This window comes from Stegostoma tigrinum, chromosome 11 (assembly GCF_030684315.1).
Source record: "Stegostoma tigrinum isolate sSteTig4 chromosome 11, sSteTig4.hap1, whole genome shotgun sequence".
Lineage (NCBI taxonomy): Eukaryota > Metazoa > Chordata > Chondrichthyes > Orectolobiformes > Stegostomatidae > Stegostoma > Stegostoma tigrinum.
The window spans coordinates 86051103-86064208 of record NC_081364.1 but is presented as its reverse complement, the minus strand read 5'-3'; positions in this window follow the sequence as shown (position 1 = coordinate 86064208).

Here is a 13106-nt window from a genome sequence, read left to right as displayed (position 1 = left end):
ATGGCAACTCCAGGCACTGCAATCCAGCCTACCCCAGCTCAGAGCCTCCCTCTCTCAGACCTGCAAAGGACCTCTCCTGTTTTTTTATTCTTCGTAGGATCCAGAACCTGAACTCACAATTCTACTCAGCTTCAGGGGAGACAAAAAACCGTAAGTACAGTAAACTTCCTGGTGCCTACCATCCAAAACGGGCAACCTACAACTCCCAAATCCCCAACCCGACACAAGAACTCGCCCAAAATGTGCCCGCCAGCTTTGGCCATGTGGCCACTCTCGGAGCAACTGGGGATGACGTCACATCCTCCGCCGCAGGATACACCGTTTCCGGGACAGCGAATGCCACCACCTCCATTTCCATGTCCAACACCATAGACACTGAGGACACACCTACCGTCAACGCAGCTGCCTCCTTCTACCCGGCTCCTCCCACCACCAGCGCAAACGGCACTCCGCCCACCACCGATCCAACTCCGCCCATGCCCATGCAACTCCACCCACAACCATCTCTGATGTCACTCCACCCACAGCCTCCACAGCTAGCAGCTCCAGAGGAGACAGAAACACTGAGCCCTGTCGAGTCTTCACCATCCCCACAGACCTCCCCCTTACTGAGGACAAACGATCAGTCCTCAGTAAGGGGCTCACCTTTGTCTCCCTTCACCCACACATCAATCAATACCGGTCACGCTTGGACATTGAGTAGGTTTTCCGCCGCCTCTGCCTCCATGCTTACTTCTCTAACCGTGAGCCTAACCCTCCGTCGACTGACCCCTTCATTCACCTCCAATGCACCCCCTCCTCCTGGGCACCATCCGAAGGTCCTCTACCCTCCCTCGACCTCTTCATCACCAACTGCCATCGTGACATCAAATGTCTCAACGTCTCCACCCTCGCACTCACTCCAACCTCTTCCCTCAGAACGTATAGCCCTCTGCTCCAATCCCAACCTCACCATAAAACCCATGGACAAGGAAGGCACAGTTGTGGTACGGTGCACTGACCTCTACATCGCTGAGGTTACACGCCAACTCTCCAACACCACCTCTTACTGCCCCCTTAATCATGACCCCACGCCCGACTACCAAACCATCATGTCCCAAACCATCCACAACCTCATCACCTCAGATGACCTCCCACCCACAGCCTCCAACCTCATCATTCCCCAACCCTGCAACGGCCGCTTCTATTTCCTTCCCAAAATCCACAAACCTGCCTGCCCTGGTTGACCCATTATCTCTGCCTGCTCCTGCCCCACTGAACTTATCTCCACCTAACTGGAATTCATTTTTTCACCCTTAGCCCAGGAACTCCCTACCTACGTCTGTGACACCACCCACACTCTCCATCTCCTACAAAACTTACAATTCCCCAGTCCCCAACGCTTCATCTTTACCATGGACGTCCAGTTCCAACACACCCGCATTCCCCATGCTTCTTCCTATCCCGCAGGCCCAACCAGTGCCCCAACGCTGACACCCTCATCTGCCTTGCCAAACTCGTCCTCACCCTCAACAACTTCTCTTTCAATTCCTCCCACTACCTACAAAAGGGGTGGCCATGGGTACGTACATGGACCCAAGCTGTGCCTGCCTCTTTGTAGGTTATGTGGAACAATCCCTCTTCCATACTTGCACAGGCCCTAAACTCCACCTCTTCCTCCATTACAGTGATGACTACATCCACGCCACCTCATGCATCCACGAGGAGCTCAAACAGTTCATTCACTTCACTGACACCTTCCACCACACCCTTAAGTTCACCTGGACCATCTCTAATGCCTCTCCCTCCTTCCTGAATCTCTCTGTCTCCATCTCTGGCAACCACCCAGAAACCAATATCCATTTCAAGCGCACTGACTCCCACAGCTACCTGTAATACACCTCCTCCCACCCACCTTCCTGCAAAAATGCCATCCCCTATTCCCAATTCTGCCACAACTGCTCCCAGGTTGATGAGTTCCACCCCTGTACATCTCAGATGTCCTCGTTTTTCAAGGACGGCAACCTCCCCCAACTCAGTGGTTGAGAACTCCCTCGACCGTGTCTCTCACATTTTGAACAACTCATCCCTCACACCCCGTCCCCACCCTTGTCTGCTTTCCGGATGGACTACTCTCTCCGTGACTCTCTTGTCCACTCCACACTCTCCTCCAGCCCCACCACACCCGGCACTTTTCCCTGCAACCGCAGAAAGTGCTCCAGCTGCCCCTACCCCTCCCCCCTCACCTCGATCCCAGGCCGCACATCTGATAATGTGCTAGACTGCATCCGCTGTTCCCATTGTGGCTCCGCTACATCGGAGAAACCAAGCGGAGGCGTGGGGACAACTTTGCAGATCACCCATGCTCGGTTCGAACTAAACAACTCCCCCTCCCATTCTGCAAATGACATGTCCATCCTGGGCCTCCTGCAGCGCCACAATGATGCTACCTGAAGGTTACAGAACAGCAACTCATATTCCACTTGGGAACCCTGCAGCCCAATGGTATCAATGTGGATTTCACAAGCTCCAAAATCTCCCCTCCCCAACTGCATCCCAAACCAGCCCAGCTCGTCCCCACCTCTCTAACCTGTTCGTCCTCTCACCTGTCCCCTCCTCCCACCTTAAGCCACACCCCCATTTCTTACCTACAAACCTCATCCTGACCGCTTGACCTGTCGTCCTTCCCGGACTGACCTATCCCCTACCTACCTCCCCACCTACACTCACCTTTACTGGCTCCATCCCCGCCTCTTTGACCTGCCTGCCTCCTCTCCACCTATCTTCTCCTACGCAGCAGCAGCTACACACTGATGATGGCTTCTCGACTGGAGACGAAACGTTTGCAATTCATTTGCCAAACTCGGCGAACAAACCAACAGCCAACTACCTTATCCTCTCTCCATCTTCGGTCCGCCTCCCCCTCTCTCCCTATTTATTCCAGAACCCTCTCCCCATCCCCCTTTTCTGAAGAAGGGGCTAGGCCCGAAACACCAGCTTTTGTGCCCCTGAGATGCTGCTTGGCCTGCTGTGTCCATCCAGCCCCACAGCTTGTTATCTCACACTCTCCAGCATCCGCAGTTCCCATTGTCTCAAACCGGCGTATTCAGCTATGGAGCATGCGCACAGCTCATTGTGATTGTGAGCATGTGTCCTGGGAGGGATATCCGGAATGAAATGGTCCTCCATGAGAGCCACAAGTGGTGAGTACAGGTTAAAGGGGAGGGCAGCTTCGGTGCTGTATTCCAGCAAGAGGGCTGCGTGATTGCTCAGTTTAGGTCTCAGGTCCCAAATAGGGGTGTTCCAGTACCGCGTTTAGTTTGCAGAGAGCCTCAGGCTTCCTCCCTGAAACAGGCCTAGACTGTCCTGTGAGCGGGAAAGTCCTGTCAGCTTTTACCCTGTCAAGCCACTTCAGAATGTGATTACAGCAATGAGAGGTGTTCTCAGTAAAGCAGAACTCCAATGTGGACTCACTGGTTCGAGCTCTTTCCACTGCGTATTGTGTTAGCACCCTCGCTGAGTTTTGTTTTGAGTTTTTAAAAAGTCATTTTTGACTTGAATCTGAGAGTTGAATGGTGACGTCTGGACTGTGAGCAGCTGTTGTGCTCCAAAAAATGCAAAATCAATTATTGGCTTCTGAGGCCAGGCCTGGAAGTCGATTGCAGGTTGTTTCTTATTGGAAAACTGTGTGGACTCTTTTGGCCATTAATAAGGTCCGCATCTGGGAACTGGTGCCAGCAAGTCTGGGAGAGAATGTTGTCAAACAGAAGGACTTTAAAACTGGGCCAAATGCACATCTTTGATGCTGAGCTGGCTGCTGGTGTGACAGAGCCTCAGAGAAAGACCACAGAGTGGAGGGAGAGAGCTGAACAGGGTGGGACCGTGTGGTTTGGATATTGGGGTTATTCTTCACCCATCACCCCCCCCCCACAAAATCCAGCCAGTTGTTTCTCTCATTGTCCCTCTTCCACAACTTTACGCACTTCTGTACCTCCAGCCCCTATCCCACCCCTTGCTTCCCCCAGTATCAGCAAACTTCCAAAGATATTTCTGACATACTCTGTTACGTTTCTCAGGGCATTCAACAACTTGAAAACTGGATTGAAAATGAGAGACAGAGCAGCCACTGCAGAAGCTTCCAAAATCACTCTGCACTTTCTTGAACTGCTGCAATCCACGTGGTGATGTAGCTCCCATGTTGCAAATTGGGAAGGAGTTGTAGGATTTTCATGCAGTGGTGATAAGGTCGTGCTGTTTTTTGTGTCTGTTGTTGTCATTTTGTTCTTATATTCCACCTTCAACAGAATAGAAACATAGAAAATAGGAACAGGCGCAGGCCATTGTAGCTTTCGATCCTTCTCCGCTAGTCACTTTGATCATGGCTGATCATTCTACTCAGCCTCCTCCCACTTTAGAGCCAGATCCTTTGATCCCTTAAGCCACGACAACTATACATGTTATTGTCTTCTTGGAAACATCCAGTGTTCGGCCTTAACTGCTTTCTGTGGCAGCAAATTTCACAGGGTCACCAGTCTCTGTATTTTTTTTTTAATTTCCTCATTTCAATTCTTAACAGCCGAGCCCATGCCCCAATCTCCAACTCCCTGATCTTTGATAACATCCTTCCTGTATTTACCTAGAATTTTATTGGTTTCTGTGAAATCTTTCATCGTTCTTCTAAACTCCAGTGAATTTCATCCTAATCAAGCCATCCTATCCTTATATGTAAGTCTTGCCATCCCAGGAATCAGTCTGATCAACTGTTGTGAACAGCCTCTGTAGCCAGAAATTCTTTCCACAGATAAAAATTCCAAATTTACACATACCATCCCAGGTGTGGTCTCACCAAGATCCTGTACAATTTCAGTAAGACATCCCTGCTCCTGTACTCAAATGCTCTAACTCTGCAGGTCAAAATACCATTTGCCTTCTTCACCCCCTGCTACACCTGCATGCTTACTGTCAGTGACTTGTGTTTTCCTCGTTTTGTAATCCAACTGGATAATCTCGAACTGAGACGCATTTCTCATTTAAATGATAAATTGATTGTATGAATACCTGGGATCCACCATGGAACACAGTTCCACACTGGTCACTGGTTGGCATACAAGAAATGACTGTTTCTTCTGACTGTTTCTGTGTGCCAAACAGTTCTGTATCCCTGTGAATACCCAATCTCTCATGCTTTAAATTTACGTACTAATCTCTTATGTGGGGACTTTGAATGCCTTCTCAAAGCCTACATAAGCCACATCCACTGCCTTTTCAACTCTAAACGTTGCATTTTTGAAACATTCTGGCAGTTTTGTCCAACATGATTTCCCTTTCATAAATCCATACCAACCTAATTCTGTCACTGTTTTCCAGTGTTAGGCTAAGGTTCATAGTTCTCAGGCTTCTCCCACATCCCTTCTAAAACAAAGGGATAATATCAGCCACTCTCCAGTCATGTCACACCCACCCATATTTATAGATGATACGAATATTTCTGCAACTTCCTCCCTTACTTCCCACAATATCCTCAGATACACTAGATCAGGTACTGGAGATTTATCAACCTTTATATTTTCTGAGACATTTAGCACTTCATCTCCTGTAATGTGAACTATTTTCAAAATATCAAAAAAAATTCTGTGTTCTCTAGCCTCCTTCATTACAACTTGTCCATGCTGACCAGGCTTCCCAAACTGAACGAGTCCCACTTGCTTGAGTTGGGTCCATATCCCTCTAAAGCTTTCCTATTCATGTACCTGTACAAATGTCTTTTAAATGTTGGAAGTGTACCTGCATCTTTCACTTCCTTTGGCAGTTCATTCCACGTAGAAACGACCCTCTGTTTGAAACAGTTCCCCTTTGCTGCCCTTCAAATTTTTCTCCTCTCCCGTTAAAAAAATACCCTCTAGTTTTGGACTCCCCTATCCAAGGGAGAAGGCCCTTGCTGTTCACATTATACCCCTCACGATTTAATAAACCTCTCAAAAGTCACTGCTCAACCTCCTATTTTCCAGTGAAGCCCCAGTCTCTCCACATAACTCATACCCTCCAGTACTGGTAACCTATAGACTGTAAGTGTAGCATGAAGCCACACAGAGTAGAAAGCTAATCCAGCCACGAGAAGCATCACCTAACCTCCATCTGTTTGGCCCTTCGTCAAATAGTCTGGCAATAAGAACTGTCCAGATTCAGGCATGAACCGGGAACGTTTCAGTTTGCTTCGTCCAGCTCTTTTGTCTTGAAATTCCCCTCCCAAATGAAAAGGGATCTTCCATTCACCTTAGGTGTACTCTTCATGATTATATAAACATATAAATCACCCCTCCATTCTGAGACTGCAATGGAAAAATGCCTCAACCAATCAAGCCTCTCCTTATGATTCTCAACCTCCACTCCTGGCAACTTCCTGCTAAATCTTTGCTGAATCCTCCCCAGGTTGATGATATCCTTTGAAGAACAGGAGATCTGAAGTGGACACATTACTCCAGAAGATGCCTCACTGATGTTCTGCACAATTTCAACATGACGTCCCACCTCCTGTACTCAAAAGGTCTGAGCAGTGAAGGCAAGCAGGCTAAACACCGACTTAACCACCCTTTCTACATGTGATGCCAACCTCACAGAATTAACGGCCTGAGCCCTGAGGCCTCTCTGTTCGACAACACTAACCCCAAGGCCCTACATTTAATTGTACAAATACTGATCTTGTTTGTTTTACCAAAATGAAATACCTCGCCTTTATCCAAATTAAACACCACCTGCCATTCCTCAGCCTCTTAACCCTGTCAATCAAGATCTCTTTGTAATCCTGGACAGCCTACGTCACTGTCCACTATCCTGCCTATTTTGGAGTCATCTGCAAACTTACTGACCATGTCTCCACCATTTTAATCTAAATCGCTTTTTTTATGTAAGGTCAAACAAAATTGGAGCGAGCACTGACTCCTGTGGAACACTTCTGAGAACAGGCCTCCGGTCTGATAAACAACCCTCCACCACCAGTCCCTGTGTCCTGTCACTAAGCCATATCTGTATCCAGCTGACAAGCTCCCCCTGAATCCCATACGATCTAACTTTACTAATTAGTCCACCTTGTGGAACCTTGTCAAAAACTTTCCTCTTGTCAAAATAAACTACATCCACCATTCTGCCCTTAATAATTTTCTTTGCTACTTCTCCAAAAAACTCAATCAACTAATCATTCCTTGACTCTCCAAATACATAAATCCTACATTTGTCAATTACGTTCAACAACATACCCAAAACCGAAGTCAGACTCAGGTCTGCAGCTCCCAGGCTTCTACTGATATCCCTTAAACAAAGGCACAATTTTAGCCACTCTCCAGTCATCTGGCACCTCACCCGTAATTATAGATGATGCAAATATTTCTGCAAAGGGGCCCCATGTTTTCTCTTTATCTTCACACAGCATGGTTTGATGCACTAAAGCAGGAACTGGAGGTTTAAAGCCAGAGTGTAATACAGCATGGAAACAGGCCCTTCGGCCCAAACTGGTCTGTGCTGACTATGGTGCCCACTCAGCAATTTCTAACTGCCTGCATTTGGTCCATATCCCCACTAAACACTTCCATCCATGTACCTGCCCAAATGTGTTTTAAACGTTGCTATTGTACCTGTCTCAACCACATTCTCTGGCAGCCCATTCCAAATATGCACCACTGTCTGTGTGAAGAAGTTGCCCCTCACGTCCTCCTTAAATCTGACCTCTCTCACCTTAAATCTATACACTCTAGTTTTCCATTCCCCATCCCTGGGAACAAGACTACGTGCATTCATCCTATCTCTGCCCCTCATGATTTTATTCACCTCAGTAAGGTATGCCCTAATTCTCCTCCATTCCAAGGAATAAAGTCCAATCCTGGCCAACCTCTCCTTAGAACTTGCCTGTATTCCTAGCAACATTCTCGTAACTCTTCTTTGCACATTTTCCAGTTTAACTATGCCTTTCCTGTAACAGGGTGACCAATACTGTACACCACACTGCAAGTGTGGCCTCACCAATGACCTGTACACCTTTAACATAACATCCCAACTCTTATATGCAATGCATCGACCAAAGAAGGCCAGGATGCTAAATGCTTTCTTCACCACCCTGTCTACCTGTGATGCTGCTTTCAACCAACTATGCACTTGTGCTTCTCAGTTTCTCTGCTCCACAATATTCCTCAGAACTTCACCATTTACTGTATAACTCCTACCTTGGCTGAACTTTCCAAATGCTAACACCTCACGCTTAGCTGTGTTGAATTTCATTTGGCAATCCTCAGCCCACTTCCCCATCTGATCACAATCCCCCTGTAATTTTTGATACCTCAGCAATACCTCTTAAGTTTGCAGATGATACAAAATTACTAATCATGCCATATACATTCACATCCAGATCATTTATGTAAGGGACAAATAACAATGATCCCAGTATTGACCCCCGTGGCACACCATTAGCCACAGGCCACTAGTCTGAGAACCAAAGTTCAGCCATCACGCTATGCCTCCTACCATCGACCCAATTTCGAATCCCATGATCTAGCTCTCCCTGGATCCCACACAACTGAACCTTCATGACTAGGCTGCCGTATGGGATCTTGTTGAAGGCCTTACTAAAGTCCATATAGATAGCATTCGCTGCCCTAAACTCATCAATCCTCATGCTTACCTCCTCAAAAAACTTGAATAGATTTGTCAGACATGATTCCTGTGCACAAATCCATGCTGACTAACCCTAATCAGATCTTGAATATCCCAGCTTTGGTTGATCCACTCTCTAAATATCATCTTCAATACCTTGTCTACCACTGGTTCACTGGCTGGTCTTTGCTACCTTTCTTAACCAATGGAACAACATTAGCCACCCTCCAGTCTTCTGGAATTTCAGTCGTGAGAAAAGATGAAGGGAAAAATCTCTGCAAGGGTCTCTGCAATTTCTTTCCCAGCCTCCCACAGTGTCCGAAGATGGACTTCATCAGATCCAGTGGAATTATCAACTTAATGTGCTTTAAGGCTGCAAACGCCACCTCGATGGTCCAAAACATCCCCACTTGCTTCCCTTGTTTCCTTAGCATCCATGATTCTCTGCTTCGTAAACACTGAGGAGAAATATTCATTAAAAATCTCCCCCATCTCCAGGAGCTGTTTTCAAACCAAAATATTTCTACCCCTGACTTGTACCCCCTCCATTTCTTTCTCAACAGTAAAAACTGATGCAATATATTCCTTTCAAATCTCTCTCCTCTCCTGATGCTCAACATAGAGTTGATCTCTTTCATCTTTATGGAGCCCTGCTTGCCCTTTGGGTGCTCTCTTGCTTTTAATGCACTTGTAGAAACTCTTTGAATTATTCTTCAGCTTATCAACCAAGGCAGTTTCATGTTGCCTTTTTGCCATCCTGATCTCCTGTTTAAGAATGCCCCCAACACTGTTTACACTGTTCAAGAGATTCATTTGAGCCAATTTTTTTATATCTACTAATTTATTTTTTTAAAATTCCTGACTAAAACCTGAGTATCTTTTTTCACCCATTGTTCTCTAATCCTACCAGCCTTACCTTTCACTCTTACAGAGACATAATGACTCTGAATTGTCACATTTTTCAATGCCCCCCACTTATCAGACATCCTTATCCCTGCCGTCTACTCATGTCAACTTTTGAAAGTTATAAAAACAGAAGCTGCTGGAAAAGCTTCGCAAGTCTGGCAGCATCTGTGAGCGACAAATCGGAGTTAATGTTGCAGGTCTGTTAATCCTTCCTCAGAAGTGTTGAGAGTTCTTTTCTTATAGCATTAAAATTTGCCTTCGTCCAATTAAAGCTTTTACTTTTTCTGGAAGGCATATTCTGTTCCGTAATTGTTTTGAAACTGATAGTAATTCTGTCGCAAGACTCAAAGTTTCCCTGTACTGTCACTTCAGTCACTTGCTACGCCTTTTTTTTTCCATAGGAACATCGATTTATTGATAAAGAAAAGTTTCTTGAACACATTTCACAAAATACTCACCATCTAAACCTTTAACACAATGGCAGTCCCGGTAAATGTTTGGAAACTGAAAATCACCAACTATTATAACTTTATTATTCTTACACGTATCTGAGATCCCTCTGGATATTTGTTCCGCAGTTTCCCTCTGACTATTAGGAAGCCTATGGTACAATCCCGTCAGATCATTGCTCCTTTCTTATTTCTTATTTCTAATTTCAGCATATGTTTTCATGGGATGATTTTTCAGAAGCATCTCTTTCAGTGATAGCAGCAATGTTTTCCTGATTTAAAAAAAATTCCTGCAATTGGCCCATATTCGCTCCAAACCATTCAAATTCATGTACTTATCTGAATGTTTTTCAAACATCGTAACTACCCACATCCATCACTTCCTCTGGCAGTTCGTTCCACACACTGAGCACTCTAAATAAAACAAAAAGATGCCCGTCATGAGTTTTTTAAAAATCTTTCTCCTCTCATTTTAAAAATATGCCCCTGGTTTTGAAATCCCCCACCTGAGGGAAACGACCTTTGCTATTCCTTATCTGTGTCTCTCATTATTTTATTAAAACTACATAAGGTCATCCCTCAACCTCTTACTTCCCGTGAAAGAAGTTCCTGCCAATCCAGCGTATATTTATAACTCAACCCCTCTACTCCTGGCAATATCATGGTAAGTTTTTTTTCCAAACCCAGTCCAGTTTAACAATATTCTTCCCATAACAGGACAACCAGAGCAGCGCACAGTCCTGCAGAAGAGGACTCACCAACATCACTTCCCAGCTCCTGTACTCAAAGGCCTGAGCAATGAAGACAAGTGTGCTAAATGCCTTCCTCACCACCCTGTCTACCTGTGATGCAAATTTCAAAGAATGATGTACCTGAAACCCAAGGTTTTTTTTTCTGATCTGCAACACTACCCAGAGCCCAACCATTAATTGTGCAAGTCCTGCCTTTGTGAAGTATTGTGTTGTGGTAAAACAAACATTTATCCAAATAAAATTCAATCTCCCATTACTCAGCCCATTGCACCAATTGATTAGGATCTCTCTGAAATCCAGAAAGCCACTAGGCCATCTCCCTTATTATGACAACAAATAATAATCAATGAGAAGATGTTCTGCTTCATTTGTACAAGGAAGGGGTCAGACCAAATCTCGAATACCACATGCAGGTTTTGGTCTTCTCTTCGTTTATTCAAAGTAGCTCAGAGGAGGTTTACAAGATTGAAACCTGGAATAAGTGGGTTGTCTGAGGAAGATGGGTTGGGCAGGAAAGAGGGAAAAGGATGTGTCAGGAGCTGCTAATTAAAACAGGAAACTGACGTGAGCCAGGATATAGGGTGTATTGAAGTACAGTCTGTTTGGGTTGAGCTGAAAAACACCAACGGACAGAAAATGACCTTCGTGCTGCATATGGACCCCAAGCTGCAGTAATGTTAGGGAAGGCATTGGGGTGGAATTGAGAGATATAAGGCATAAAGGTATGGCTTTAATTACAGGTGACTGCAACCTACTTATAAATTGTCCAAATCACAACTGTAGCAGTACAGTGCAGGAGGGATCCTTAGTGTCTACATGGTACAATTTTCTGAATCAACATGTTGAAGAAGCAGATGGGTTTTGTATAATGAGGATGGAATAATTGACAATCCAGTTGAGTATGGGACCTTAAGGGTGAGTGACCAGAATATGATAGAATTCTTCACAAAGCTGGAGAGTGATCATGTTGTTTCTGAGTCTTGGGTTCTGTAATTAAATGAAATAATTTGAAATGGTATGAGGCACGAGCTAGTTGTGATAAATGGTGAAAAAGTGTTTAAATGGGTAATGGCAAACATTGAAAGAGGGTGTGGGCAAGCTGTGGAAGTTACTCATCGCAGCCTGGCGTAAGAACAAAATGGGAAACATGATCAAACCACAGCACAGAAAGGGAAATGAACTGGTATTAAATTTAAGGAAGCAGCAGACAAAATTACGCCATTAAAACAACTGACAACAGGATTGGGAGCAGTTTAGATTTCTGCAAAGGGAAACAAAGGGATTTAATCAGAGTGAGAAAACAGAACATGAATGCATGCTGCAGGGACCATACAAACCAATAGAATTTTGTTTTATATTCATTCACAGGATGTGGGCTTTGCTGGCTTGGCCAGCATTTATTGCCCAGAGGGCTATCAAGTGTCAGCTGCATTGCTGTACGGCTGGAGTCACACATGGACCAAACCAGGTGAAGGATACAGTTCCTTTCCCTGAAGGATATCCGTGAGCCAGATGATTTTTCTTTTCCTGACGATTGACAACGGTTTCATGATCATCATTAAACTCTTCGTTGAACATTGGTAGTGAAAGCCTGGTCACGAAGAATATAGGGTCTCCTTACAAGCAGAAACAGTGAATTTATAATGGGGTACACGGTGATCACAGACCAATTAAATATGACTGACGTTTTCAATAAGGAGGGTACAAATAATGTCCCAAAATTAAGGGGATCTCAGGGTCTAATAGGAAGGTGGAATCAGTATTAGTAGGAAAATGATATTGGAAAAACTAATGGGATAACAGGCAGATAAATCTCAAGAGACTAATAATCTTCATCTCAAAGTACTGTAGGAAGTGGCTGTAGAAATAGCAGATGCACGAGTGGTTATCCTCCAAATTCTATGGACTGTCAGTTTTTTATGGATTGGAGGATAGCTAATGTAACCCCAGTATGTAAGAAGGGATTCAGAAAGAAAACAGGGAATTTGCATAAAATTGTTGGTTGGAAAAATATGTTAGGGTCAGCTATAAAAGATGGAATAACAGAGTACTTGGATGATAGTGTCAAGGTCAGACAGAGCCAGCAGAGCCTTTTTCCGTGCTGTAGACTCTGTGTTGGGCGTGAATTCCCTCCACGCCACTCACCATCCTGACTTGGAAATGTATTGCTATACCTTCAGTGCTGGTGGGCCAAAATCCTGAATTCTCTCCCTAACAGCATTATGTGTCCACCTGCCACTCATGGACTCTAGTGGTTCATGAAGGCAGATCACTGCCACCTTCTCCATGGCAACTAAACTCAGCCAGCAGTGCCCACAGGAAGTTTTAAAAAAAAACAAGGTCAAGTGTGAATGTGGAATCGAAGCACAAATAAATCAGC